The 12,758-nt window shown below is 49.3% G+C and overlaps 1 protein-coding gene across 1 annotated transcript in view; it reads right to left on the bottom strand.

The window, feature by feature from the left end:
- Window positions 1–12,758, bottom strand: part of LOC143767410 (uncharacterized) — a 599,249-nt gene that overhangs the window by 194,371 nt on the left and 392,120 nt on the right. The window lies entirely within an intron of this gene.

The following is a 12,758-nucleotide window of genomic DNA, read 5'->3' as shown; positions in this document are numbered from 1 at the left end:
AATCATCCTGATCTGCAGACACAAAACACCTCAAATATGTCTCCAAAGTCTGATTCGTCCGCTCGGTCTGGCCATTAGTCTGAGGATGGAAAGCAGACGAGAAAGACAAATCTATGCCCATCCTAGCACAGAATGCCCGCCAAAATCTAGACACGAATTGGGTTCCTCTGTCAGAAACGATATTCTCCGGAATACCATGCAAACGAACCACATTTTGAAAAAACAGAGGAACCAACTCGGAAGAAGAAGGCAACTTAGGCAGGGGAACCAAATGGACCATCTTAGAGAAACGGTCACACACCACCCAGATGACAGACATCTTCTGAGAAACAGGAAGATCCGAAATAAAATCCATCGAGATGTGCGTCCAAGGCCTCTTCGGGATAGGCAAGGGCAACAACAATCCACTAGCCCGAGAACAACAAGGCTTGGCCCGAGCACAAACGTCACAAGACTGCACAAAGCCTCGTACATCTCGTGACAGGGAAGGCCACCAGAAGGACCTTGCCACCAAATCCCTGGTACCAAAGATTCCAGGATGACCTGCCAACGCAGAAGAATGAACCTCAGAAATGACTTTACTGGTCCAATCATCAGGAACAAACAGTCTACCAGGTGGGCAACGATCAGGTCTATCCGCCTGAAAATCCTGCAAGGCCCGCCGCAGGTCTGGAGAAACGGCAGACAATATCACTCCATCCTTAAGGATACCTGTAGGTTCAGAATTACCAGGGGAGTCAGGCTCAAAACTCCTAGAAAGGGCATCCGCCTTAACATTCTTAGAACCCGGTAGGTATGACACCACAAAATTAAACCGAGAGAAAAACAACGACCAGCGCGCCTGTCTAGGATTCAGGCGTCTGGCGGACTCAAGATAAATCAAATTCTTGTGGTCGGTCAATACCACCACCTGATGTCTAGCCCCCTCAAGCCAATGACGCCACTCCTCAAAAGCCCACTTCATGGCCAAAAGCTCCCGATTCCCAATATCATAATTCCGCTCGGCGGGCGAAAATTTACGAGAAAAAAAAGCACAAGGTTTCATCACGGAGCAGTCGGAACTTCTTTGCGACAAAACCGCCCCAGCTCCGATTTCAGAAGCGTCGACCTCAACCTGAAAAGGAAGAGCAACATCAGGCTGATGCAACACAGGGGCGGAAGAAAAGCGGCGCTTAAGCTCCCGAAAGGCCTCCACAGCAGCAGGGGACCAATCAGCAACATCAGCACCCTTCTTAGTCAAATCAGTCAATGGTTTAACAACATCAGAAAAACCAGCAATAAATCGACGATAAAAGTTAGCAAAGCCCAAAAATTTCTGAAGACTCTTAAGAGAAGAGGGTTGCGTCCAATCACAAATAGCCCGAACCTTGACAGGATCCATCTCGATGGAAGAGGGGGAAAAAATGTATCCCAAGAAGGAAATCTTTTGAACCCCAAAAACGCACTTAGAACCCTTCACACACAAGGAATTAGACCGCAAAACCTGAAAAACCCTCCTGACCTGCTGGACATGAGAGTCCCAGTCATCCGAAAAAATCAGAATATCATCCAGATACACGATCATAAATTTATCCAAATAATCACGGAAAATGTCATGCATAAAGGACTGAAAGACTGAAGGGGCATTTGAAAGGCCAAAAGGCATCACCAAATACTCAAAGTGGCCCTCGGGCGTATTAAATGCGGTTTTCCACTCATCCCCCTGCTTAATTCGCACCAAATTATACGCCCCACGGAGATCTATCTTAGAGAACCACTTGGCCCCCTTTATGCGAGCAAACAAATCAGTCAGCAGTGGCAACGGATATTGATATTAAACCGTGATTTTATTCAAAAGCCGATAATCAATACACGGCCTCAAAGAGCCATCTTTCTTAGACACAAAGAAAAAACCGGCTCCTAAGGGAGATGACGAAGGACGAATATGTCCCTTTTCCAAGGACTCCTTTATATATTCTCGCATAGCAGCATGTTCAGGCACAGACAGATTAAATAAACGACCCTTAGGGTATTTACTACCCGGAATCAAATCTATGGCACAATCGCACTCCCGGTGCGGAGGTAATGAACCAAGCTTAGGTTCTTCAAAAACGTCATGATAGTCAGACAAGAATTCAGGAATCTCAGAGGGAATAGATGACGAAATGGAAACCAAAGGTACGTCCCCATGCATCCCCTTACATCCCCAGCTTAACACAGACATAGCGTTCCAGTCGAGGACTGGGTTATGAGATTGCAGCCATGGCAATCCAAGCACCAACACATCATGTAGATTATACAGCACAAGAAAGCGAATAATCTCCTGATGATCCGGATTAATTCGCATAGTTACTTGTGTCCAGTATTGTGGTTTATTACTAGCCAATGGGGTGGAGTCAATCCCCTTCAGAGGTATAGGAGTTTCAAGAGGCTCTAAATCATACCCACAGCGTTTGGCAAAGGACCAATCCATAAGACTCAAAGCGGCGCCAGAGTCGACATAGGCATCCGCGGTAATAGATGATAAAGAACAAATCAGGGTCACAGATAGAATAAACTTAGACTGAAAAGTGCCAATTGAAACTGACTTATCAAGCTTCTTAGTACGCTTAGAGCATGCTGATATAACATGAGTTGAATCACCACAATAAAAGCACAACCCATTTTTTCGTCTAAAATTCTGCCGTTCGCTTCTGGACAGAATTCTATCACATTGCATATTCTCTGGCGTCTTCTCAGTAGACACCGCCAAATGGTGCACAGGTTTGCGCTCCCGCAGACGTCTATCGATCTGGATAGCCATTGTCATGGACTCATTCAGACCCGCAGGCACAGGGAACCCCACCATAACATCCTTAACGGCATCAGAGAGACCCTCTCTGAAATTCGCCGCCAGGGCGCACTCATTCCACTGAGTAAGCACAGACCATTTACGGAATTTTTGGCAGTATATTTCAACTTCATCTTGCCCCTGAGATAGGGACATCAAGGCCTTTTCCGCCTGAAGCTCTAAATGAGGTTCCTCATAAAGCAACCCCAAGGCCAGAAAAAACGCATCCACATTGAGCAACGCAGGATCCCCTGGAGCCAATGCAAAAGCCCAATCTTGAGGGTCGCCCCGGAGCAAGGAAATCACAATCCTGACCTGCTGAGCAGGATCTCCAGCAGAGCGAGATTTCAGGGACAAAAACAACTTGCAATTATTTTTGAAATTTTGAAAGCAAGATCTATTCCCTGAGAAAAATTCAGGCAAAGGAATTCTAGGTTCAGATATAGGAACATGAACAACAAAATCTTGTAAATTTTGAACTTTCGTGGTGAGATTATTCAAACCTGCAGCTAAACTCTGAATATCCATTTTAAACAGGTGAACACAGAGCCATTCCAGGATTAGAAGGAGAGAGAGAGAGGAAGGCTGCAATATAGGCAGACTTGCAAGTGATTCAATTGAAAGCACACTCAGAACTGAAGGAAAAAAAAAAAAAAAAATTTTTCAGCAGACTTCTTTTTTCTCTCCTTTCTCTGCCAATTAATTTAACCCTTTGTGGGCCGGTCAAACTGTTATGGTTCTCAATGGCAAGAGAACATAGCCCAGCATACATAGGAACTAGCTCTTGGAAGGATGGAAACTTAAACTGACCATGAACTAAACCTGCCGCACAACTAACAGTAGCCGGGTAGCGTAGCCTGCGTTTTATCCCTAGACGCCCAGCGCCGGCCGGAGGACTAACTAATCCTGGCAGAGGAAAATATAGTCCTGGCTCACCTCTAGAGAAATTTCCCCGAAAGGCAGACAGAGGCCCCCACATATATTGGCGGTGATTTAAGATGAAAATGACAAACGTAGTATGAAAATAGGTTTAGCAAAATCGAGGTCCGCTTACTAGATAGCAGGAAGACAGAAAGGGTACTTTCATGGTCAGCTGAAAACCCTATCAATACACCATCCTGAAATTACTTTAAGACTCTAGTATTAACTCATAACATCAGAGTGGCAATTTCAGATCACAAGAGCTTTCCAGACACAGAAACGAAACTGCAGCTGTGAACTGGAACAAAATGCAAAAAACAAACAAGGACAAAAGTCCGACTTAGCTGGAAGTTGTCTGGTAGCAGGAACATGCACAGAAAGGCTTCTGATTACAATGTTGACCGGCATGGAAGTGACAGAGGAGCAAGGTTAAATAGCGACTCCCACATCCTGATGGGAACAGGTGAACAGAGGGGATGATGCACACAAGTTCAATTCCACCAGTGGCCACCGGGGGAGCCCAAAATCCAATTTCACAACAGGAGAGGTACTGTGCAGTGTATATATACAGGAGGAGTGGTACTGTGCGGTGTATATATACAGGAGGAGTGGTACTGTGCGGTGTATATATACAGGGGAGAGGTACTGTGCGGTGTATATATACAGGAGGAGTGGTACTGTGCAGTGTATATATACAGAACAGGAGGAGTGGTACTGTGCAGTGTATATATACAGGAGGAGCGGTACTGTACAGTGTATATATACAGGGGAGAGGTACTGTGCGGTGTATATATACAGGAGGAGTGGTACTGTGCAGTGTATATATACAGGAGGAGTGGTACTGTGCAGTGTATATATACAGGAGGAGCGGTACTGTACAGTGTATATATACAGGGGAGAGGTACTGTGCAGTGTATATATACAGGAGGAGCGGTACTGTGCAGTGTATATATAGAGGGGAGTGGTACTGTGCAGTGTATATATACAGGAGTGGTACTGTGCGGTATATATACAGGGGAGAGGTACTGTGCAGTGTGTATATATACAGGGGAGAGGTACTGTGCAGTGTATATACTTCAACAGCCGCCCAGCCCAGGCCCCCAGCACCTGTCCTGTATATATATTATATACACTGTATCTATACAGGCTGTGCTGGGGGCCTGAGCTGGGCGGCTGCTGTAGTATATATATATATATATATATATATATATATATATATATATATATATATATATATATATATATATATATGTCAGCTGCAGCTGCCCAGCCCATGGCTGCCCCAGATCACCCACACTGTCAGAACATACAGCGATATAACATTGCACTCACTCAGGTGCTGGTAGGAACTCCGTCTCCTCCGGAATCTGCCTGACTGTGCCTGATAAGTTCAGCACTGAGAGCAGAGCAGGAGACGTGCTCTCTCCGCCCACAATGTCACGCTGGCTGTGTCTTTAACCCCTACGTGCCTGGCCCTGCACTGACAGTGAGAAGATGCTTGTGCCAGCTCAAATTGAAAGGGTAGAAAGGGTTAAAGCGGCCAGATGGATCTATGACTGTGTGAGTGGGCCCCCCTGTCTCGTCAGGGCCCCGGCACTTGCCCGGGTAAGCCGGGTGCTGACGCCGGCCCTGCACGCAGCCATCACACACACACGCAGCCATCACACACACACACATGCAGCCATCACACACACACACGCAGCCATCACACACACACACCCAGCCATCACACACACACACAGCCATCACACACACACCCAGCCATCACACACACATACCCAGCCATCACACACACACACACACACACACACACACACACACACACACACACACACACAGCCATCACACACACACCCAGCCATCACACACACACCCAGCCATCACACACACACCCAGCCATCACACACACCAGATACCTCATACACACATGACACACACACAAATGCAGCATCACACACACACAATGACACACACATGCAGCATCAGACACACACACACATCTCACACACACACATCACACACACACATCACACACACACATCACACACACACACAATCTCCTGTGTGGTGCAGGGGCGGCTGATCTGTCCATGTGCAGCTCTTCAGTTTCTCCGGCTGCTCACATCTCTGCACTGTCCCGGCACCTCCCCCGTCTCTCCTTCTCTGCCGGGATAGCAGCTAAGAGCAGGAGAAGCCGGAGCTCCGTGCACACACAGGAGGAAGTGAGCACACACAGGAGGAAGTGAGTCGCTGACCTCTCATCTTGATCGCTGCTGGCTCTCTGCCTCAGCTTGGCAGCGCAGCGCAGCGCAGCACACACAGGGGGCGGGGGGGGGGGGCGTTATCGGTCGGGAGGAGACCCAGCATGTATAAGAAAAAAAAAACAGCCACAAACCTAAGCTACTCAGGTGCCGCCCCCTGCATTGTCCCTGCCCTAGGCACGTAGTGCGGGACATTAGTGTCCTGCCCGGGATCCCGGGGCTGACTGTCAAAATCAGGACAGTCCCGCGGGATCCGGGACGGTTGGGAGGTATGAACTAGCACTTTTAGATGGACAGTATCAGCGCTATCCAATGATGCTGGTAATGCAGCCGCCTTCATCACTAGCACAGCCCAAAGAAAGAATGTGGTAGCGCCTGACGCAGAGGCAGATATCGCCGGAGCCCGTCTAGGTAAGTATATAACAATGCACGAGAGAAATTATTTTGCTGATGGAGCTAGGGAAATAAAGAGAGCGGACCTCTCCTTCATTTATATCGAAAGTAACGATAAGCAGAAGTGTCATTCCTGAAATCAAGGCCTAGATATTGGAGGCTAGCCAGCAAACTGTGCCAAGTCAGCAGGGAGCTTGCTGGCTAAGACAGCAGAGGGAAAGAAAAAAGTAATTGTATGTAAGCAGTACTCTGCTAAAACAGAGAGGCTGTTTTCTGAACCCAAAGTTGTGTCAATGGAAAAAGGAAGTAAACCAGCTCACCTGGACAGTTGATGGCAGATATTAAGCAAGGAATTGTGTGGCCACACGTGGAAATAGCAGGAAAAAAAAGATTTAAATCCTTCTTTTTCTGAACCAACTGTGTCAAGTAGGTCCAGAAAACCCGGGAAATCATAGTGTTCTGCCAACATACCAGTCCAACCTATGTGCCTCTACCACCTGAAAACATGTACTATTGGTGGGATAAAGAGATAAGGGCACCAGAACACAATTAAATTAGAAACTTTGTGACACTCAACTCGTATTATGTCCTAACTTGCTAGCTAGCTATTCCATAGCTCCTGTCATGTTCCCAATGGCAGGGAATTAAACACATAACACGGGCAAAAACAGGACGAGCTCTAGGGTGATGGAACCTGAGCTGACCGCGATCCTGAACCTCAACACTCAACTAACAGCAGCCGGGGAACGTTCCTGGGGGGACTCTAGACGTCTCGCGCCAGCCGGAGATCTAGCTACCCCTATCAGAAGAATCACAGACCTATCTTGCCTCCAGAGAAATATTCCCACAGAAATAGCAGCCCCCCACATATAATGACGGTGAAATGAGAGGAAGGCACAAACGTAGTTATGAAAACAGATCCAGCAAAATGAGGCCCGCTTAAGCTAGATAGCAGAGGATACAAAAGGTGAACTGCGCGGTCAGCTTAAAACCCTTCAAAATACCATCCTGAAATTACTTGAACTCATGTGCCAACTCATGGTACATGAGTGGTAATTTCAGCCCACTAGAGCAACCAGCAGCAGAGAATTACATATCTGCAAGCTGGACTAAAAACATGAAAGCAAACATGAAACAGGGAAATCCAGACTTAGCTTGTCTTGAAGGCCTAGGAGCAGGTAGCAAAGGTAACAGAGACACACTGATACATTGTTAGCCGGCAAGGGAATGACAGGAAAGCCAGGTTAAATAGGAAACACCCAGCCTCTGATGGACAGGTGGAAACCAGAGACCGCAACCCACCAAAGTCACCCAGTACCAGTTGTAACCACCAGAGGGAGCCCAAAAACAGAATCCACAACAAGCTCCCAACCGTCCCTCATTGTGCGGGATTGTCCCGGATTTGATTCTCTGCCCTGCTGTCCAGCGCAGGACGCTCTTATCCCGGGAGACAGCAGGAGAACTCCCGTCACATCCCCTTTTGTTAGGCCATGCCCCTTCCCCATATTCCCGAGTCTCCCAGCGTCACTGTTCAGAGAGGGAGAGAGAGGGGACTCACTTCTAGTTTGAGGTACGTAACAGCCGAACACAGCCTGGGTGCCGGCGGCAATGTAAGCAGCAGACCAGTGTGAGTGGACTGGAGCTGCTAATTATAATGCCTGCCTAGTAATCGTGAGTGGGGCTGAGCAGGGAGGGATGGACACACTCACAGCCTCCCTCTGTTTGCCTCGGCTGCTCAGTGCTCACTGCTGTGTTATCTTATTGCAGAGAGCCCAGTGTGAGTGAGTAGTCCATGTCACAGATCGGTGACTCACTGATACGTCTGTCTCCAGTCAGTGCATTTGAGGAGGAGCAGCTGCAGCTCCCTGGGAGAGGGTGACGACACGACGCTATTGTGGCTGCTATTTCCCCACGCATAAAAAGGGCTAAGCCAAAGCCCCTGTGACAGTCTGACACTAATGTAGCAGAGCCGTGTGTACAAGGTGTATGGATTGGAGCAGCGTGTGAAAGGTGTATGGAGCAGAGTCGTGTGTGTAAGACGTGTACGGAGCCGTGTGTACGAGGTGTACGGAGCGGAGCAGCGTGTGTACAAGGTGTGCGGAGCAGAGCCATGTGTGTACAAGGTATACGGAGTGGAGCAGCATGTGCAATGTGTACGGAGCGGAGCCTTGTGTGTACGAGGTGTACGGAGCGGAGCCGTGTGTGTACGAGGTGTACGGAGCGGAGCCGTGTGTGTACGAGGTGTACGGAGCGGAGCCGTGTGTGTACGAGGTGTACAGAGCGGAGCCGTGTGTGTATAAGGTGTATGGAGCGGAGCCGTGTGTGTACGAGGTGTACGGAGTGGAGCCGTGTGTGTATGAGGTGTACGGAGCGGAGCCGCATGTGCAAGGTGTACGGAGTGGAGCCGTGTGTGTACGAGGTGTACGGAGTGGTGCCGTGTGTGAGTACAAGATGTATGGAGAGGAGCCGTATGTGTATGAGGTGTACGGATTGGAGCCGTGTGTGTGCAAGGTATACGGAGCGGAGCAGCGTGTGCAATGTGTACGGAGTGGAGCCATGTGTGTACGAGGTGTACGGAGTGGAGCCGTGTGTGTATGAGGTGTACGGAGAGGAGCCGTGTGTGTATGAGGTGTACGGAGCGGAGCCGCATGTGCTAGGTGTATGGAGCGCAGTCTTGTGTGTACGAGGTGTATGGAGCGGAGCCGCATGTGCAAGGTGTATGGAGCGCAGTCGTGTGTGTACGAGGTGTACGGAGCGGAGCCGCATGTGCAAGGTGTATGGAGCGCAGTCGTGTGTGTATGAGGTGTACGGAGCGGAGCTGTGTGTGTACGGAGCGGAGCCTCATGTGCAAGGTGTATGGAGCGGACTCGTGTGTGTACGAGGTGTATGGAGCGGAGGTGTATGGAGCGGAGTCGCATGTGTACGAGGTGTACAGAGCGGACGCTGGCTGTGTCGGATCGGAGCAGATATTGCTCCTCGCTGTGACACTGACTGGCACAGGAGACACAGAGGTCTTTATCAGTGGTGTATCACAGCTGCAGCGATGTGAGCAGTCAGCGGCGCAGCTGGATGACACCATTCAGCGCCATGGGAGTGGAAGCTGCCGGCTGCTGCGAGGGAGTGCGGTGAAAGGTGTCTGTGTGTAGTGATGGAGAAGGCAATGATGGGGGTGGGGTAACCATGTGTGGCCATTATACTGCACCCAGCATTGTGTGGGGCCATTGTACTGTATGGAGCATCATGAGGGGCCATTATACTGTACCCAGCATTATGTGTGGCCATTATACTATACCCAGCATCGTGTGGGGCCATTATACTGTACAAAGCATCATGTGGCGCAATAATACTGTATGGACCATCACGTGGGGCAAGTATACTGTACGCAGCATATTGTGGGGCCATTATACAGTATGGATCATAATGTGGCCAATGGCCATTGTACAGTATGGAGCGTCATGTGTGGCCATTATACAGTATAGAGCGTCATGTGGGGCCATTATACAGTATGGAGCGTCATGTGGGGCCATTGTACAGTATGGAGCATCATGTGTAGCCATTGTACAGTATGGAGCGTCGTGTGTGGCCATTGTACACTATGGAGCATCGTGTGTGGCCATTGTACACTATGGAGCGTCGTGTGTGGCCATTGTACAGTATGGAGCGTCATGTGTGGCCATTGTACAGTATGGAGCGTCGTGTGTGGCCATTGTACACTATGGAGCGTCGTGTGTGGCCATTGTACACTATGGAGCGTCATGTGTGGCCATTGTACACTATGGAGCGTCGTGTGTGGCCATTGTACAGTATGGAGCGTCGTGTGTGGCCATTGTACACTATGGAGCGTCGTGTGTGGCCATTGTACAGTATGGAGCGTCGTGTGTGGCCATTGTACAGTATGGAGCGTCGTGTGTGGCCATTGTACAGTATGGAGCGTCGTGTGTGGCCATTGTACAGTATGGAGCGTCGTGTGTGGCCATTGTACAGTATGGAGCGTCGTGTGTGGCCATTGTACACTATGGAGCATTTTGTGTGGCCATTGTATAGTATGGAGCGTCATGTGTGGCCATTATACAGTATGGAGCGTCGTGTGTGGCCATTGTACACTATGGAGCGTCGTGTGTGGCCATTGTACACTATGGAGCGTCGTGTGGGGCCATTGTACAGTATGGAGCGTCGTGTGTGGCCATTGTACAGTATGGAGCGTCATGTGTGGCCATATTTTTTTGTTTATAATTATTGTTTATGAAACATTGTGATCAGAAGTGCTAAATGGGTGTGGTTGGGGCGTGGCTAGTTGTGAAATAGGTGTGGTCAGAGGTGTGTCCTAAAATTTGCCGCGGCACGCTACGCATGAAGTACAATATGTCACGAAAAAAACAAACTCAGAATCAGTGGGATCCGTTGAAGCATTCCAGAATTATAACCTCATAATGTGGCAGTGGTCAGAATTGTAAATATTGGCCCGATCATTAAGTACCACACTGCTCTATTTCTCGTGCGATAATTGCATTGCACTGCAAGGACTGGCCGGCACCTCTCCTGACCCAAACATGACAGCATGATGGATTACTATGCAGCTGTCAAGCTCAGGTCAGGAGAGCCGACCGCCAGTACGAGTTTTACGATGCGATTCTCACATGAGAAATACGGCAGTGTGTCTAATGTATATTGTATATTGGTGTCCACTCATATGTCTCGGGTTTATACTCACACGCCTCATAGTTACAAAGTTACATAGGTTGAAAAAAGACCTAGATCCATCAAGTTCAACCTTTCTCCACCGATTGTTCATTTTGTCACTAAATTAACTATAACCCACAATGTTATGTGTATTGAGGAAATCATCCAGCCCTTTTTTAAAAGCTGTTATAGTGTCTGCCATCACTGCTAGTGATGAGCGAGTGTACTCGTTGCTTGGGTTTTCCCGAGCACGCTCGGATGGTCTCCGAGTATTTGTTAGTGTTCGGAGATTAAGTTTTCATCGCCGCAGCTGAATGATTTACAGCTACTATCCAGCCTGAATACATGTGAGGATTCCCTAGCAACCAGGCAACCCCCACATGTACTCAGCCTGGCTAATAGCTGTAAATCATTCAGGTGCAGCGATGAAAACTTAATCTCCGAACACTAACAAATACTCGGAGACCATCCGAGCGTGCTCGGGAAAACTCAAGCAACGAGTAAACTCGATCATCACTAATTACTTCCTCTTGAGGTCGGCATTCGACAGTCTGACTGCTCTAACTGTAAAGAGCTCTTTCCTAGTTAGCTGTCAGAATCTCCTTTCTCCCACCCATAATGAGTGTCCCCTGGTCCTAAGTACAGTCCTTGGAAAGAATAAGTCATGTGCAAGTCCTTTGTACTGACCACACATATATTTATACATATAAATGAGATCCCCTGTGAGGCGCCTTTTTTCTAAGCTAAACAAGCCAAGCTTTTCCAACTTCTGAACATATGAGAGACCATCCATACACAGGTCCGCTCCATACACCTCATAGACACGCGGCTCAACTCTGTACACGTCCTACACACCCAGCTCCGCTCCGTACACCTCGTACACACATGGCTCCACTCCGTACACCTCGTACACACACGGCTCCGCTCCGTACACACGCGGCTCCGCTCCGTACACCTCGTACACACGGCTCTGCACCGTACACCTCGTACACACACGGCTCCGCTCCGTACACCTCGTACACACGCGGCTCCGCTCCGTACACCTCGTACACACGGCTCTGCACCGTACACCTCGCACACACACGGCTCCGCTCCGTACACCTCGTACACACGCGGCTCCGCTCCGTACACCTCGTACACACGCGGCTTCGCTCCGTACACCTCGTACACACGCGGCTCCGCTCCGTACACCTCGTACACACGCGGCCCCGCTCCGTACACCTCGTACACACGCGGCCCCGCTCCGTACACCTCGTACACACGCGGCTCTGCTCCGTACACCTCGTACACACATGGCTCTGCTCCGTACACCTCGTACACATGCGGCTCCGCTCCGTACACCTCGTACACACTCGGCTCTGCTCCGTACACCTCATACACACATGGCTCCTCCCCATACACCTCGTACACACACGGTTCTGCTCCGTACACCTCGTACACACACGGTTCTGCTCCGTACACCTCGTACACACACGGTTCTGCTCCGTACACCTCGTACACACACGGTTCTGCTCCGTACACCTTGTACACACACGGTTCTGCTCCGTACACCTTGTACACACATGCGGCTCTGCTACATCCACCCTGTAAACCCCTCCTGACCCCACACACAAACTTCCCCTCATTCAGCACCATGACAACCAGCACAGCAGAGTCCTGCATACACTGAGGCCCCTGATCATGTGACCCCTGAC

Source organism: Ranitomeya variabilis, chromosome 4, assembly GCF_051348905.1.
Source record: "Ranitomeya variabilis isolate aRanVar5 chromosome 4, aRanVar5.hap1, whole genome shotgun sequence".
NCBI classification, from domain to species: domain Eukaryota; kingdom Metazoa; phylum Chordata; class Amphibia; order Anura; family Dendrobatidae; genus Ranitomeya; species Ranitomeya variabilis.
The sequence above is the reverse complement of the archived record's forward strand: the minus strand, read 5'-3'. Positions and strand labels throughout refer to the sequence as shown.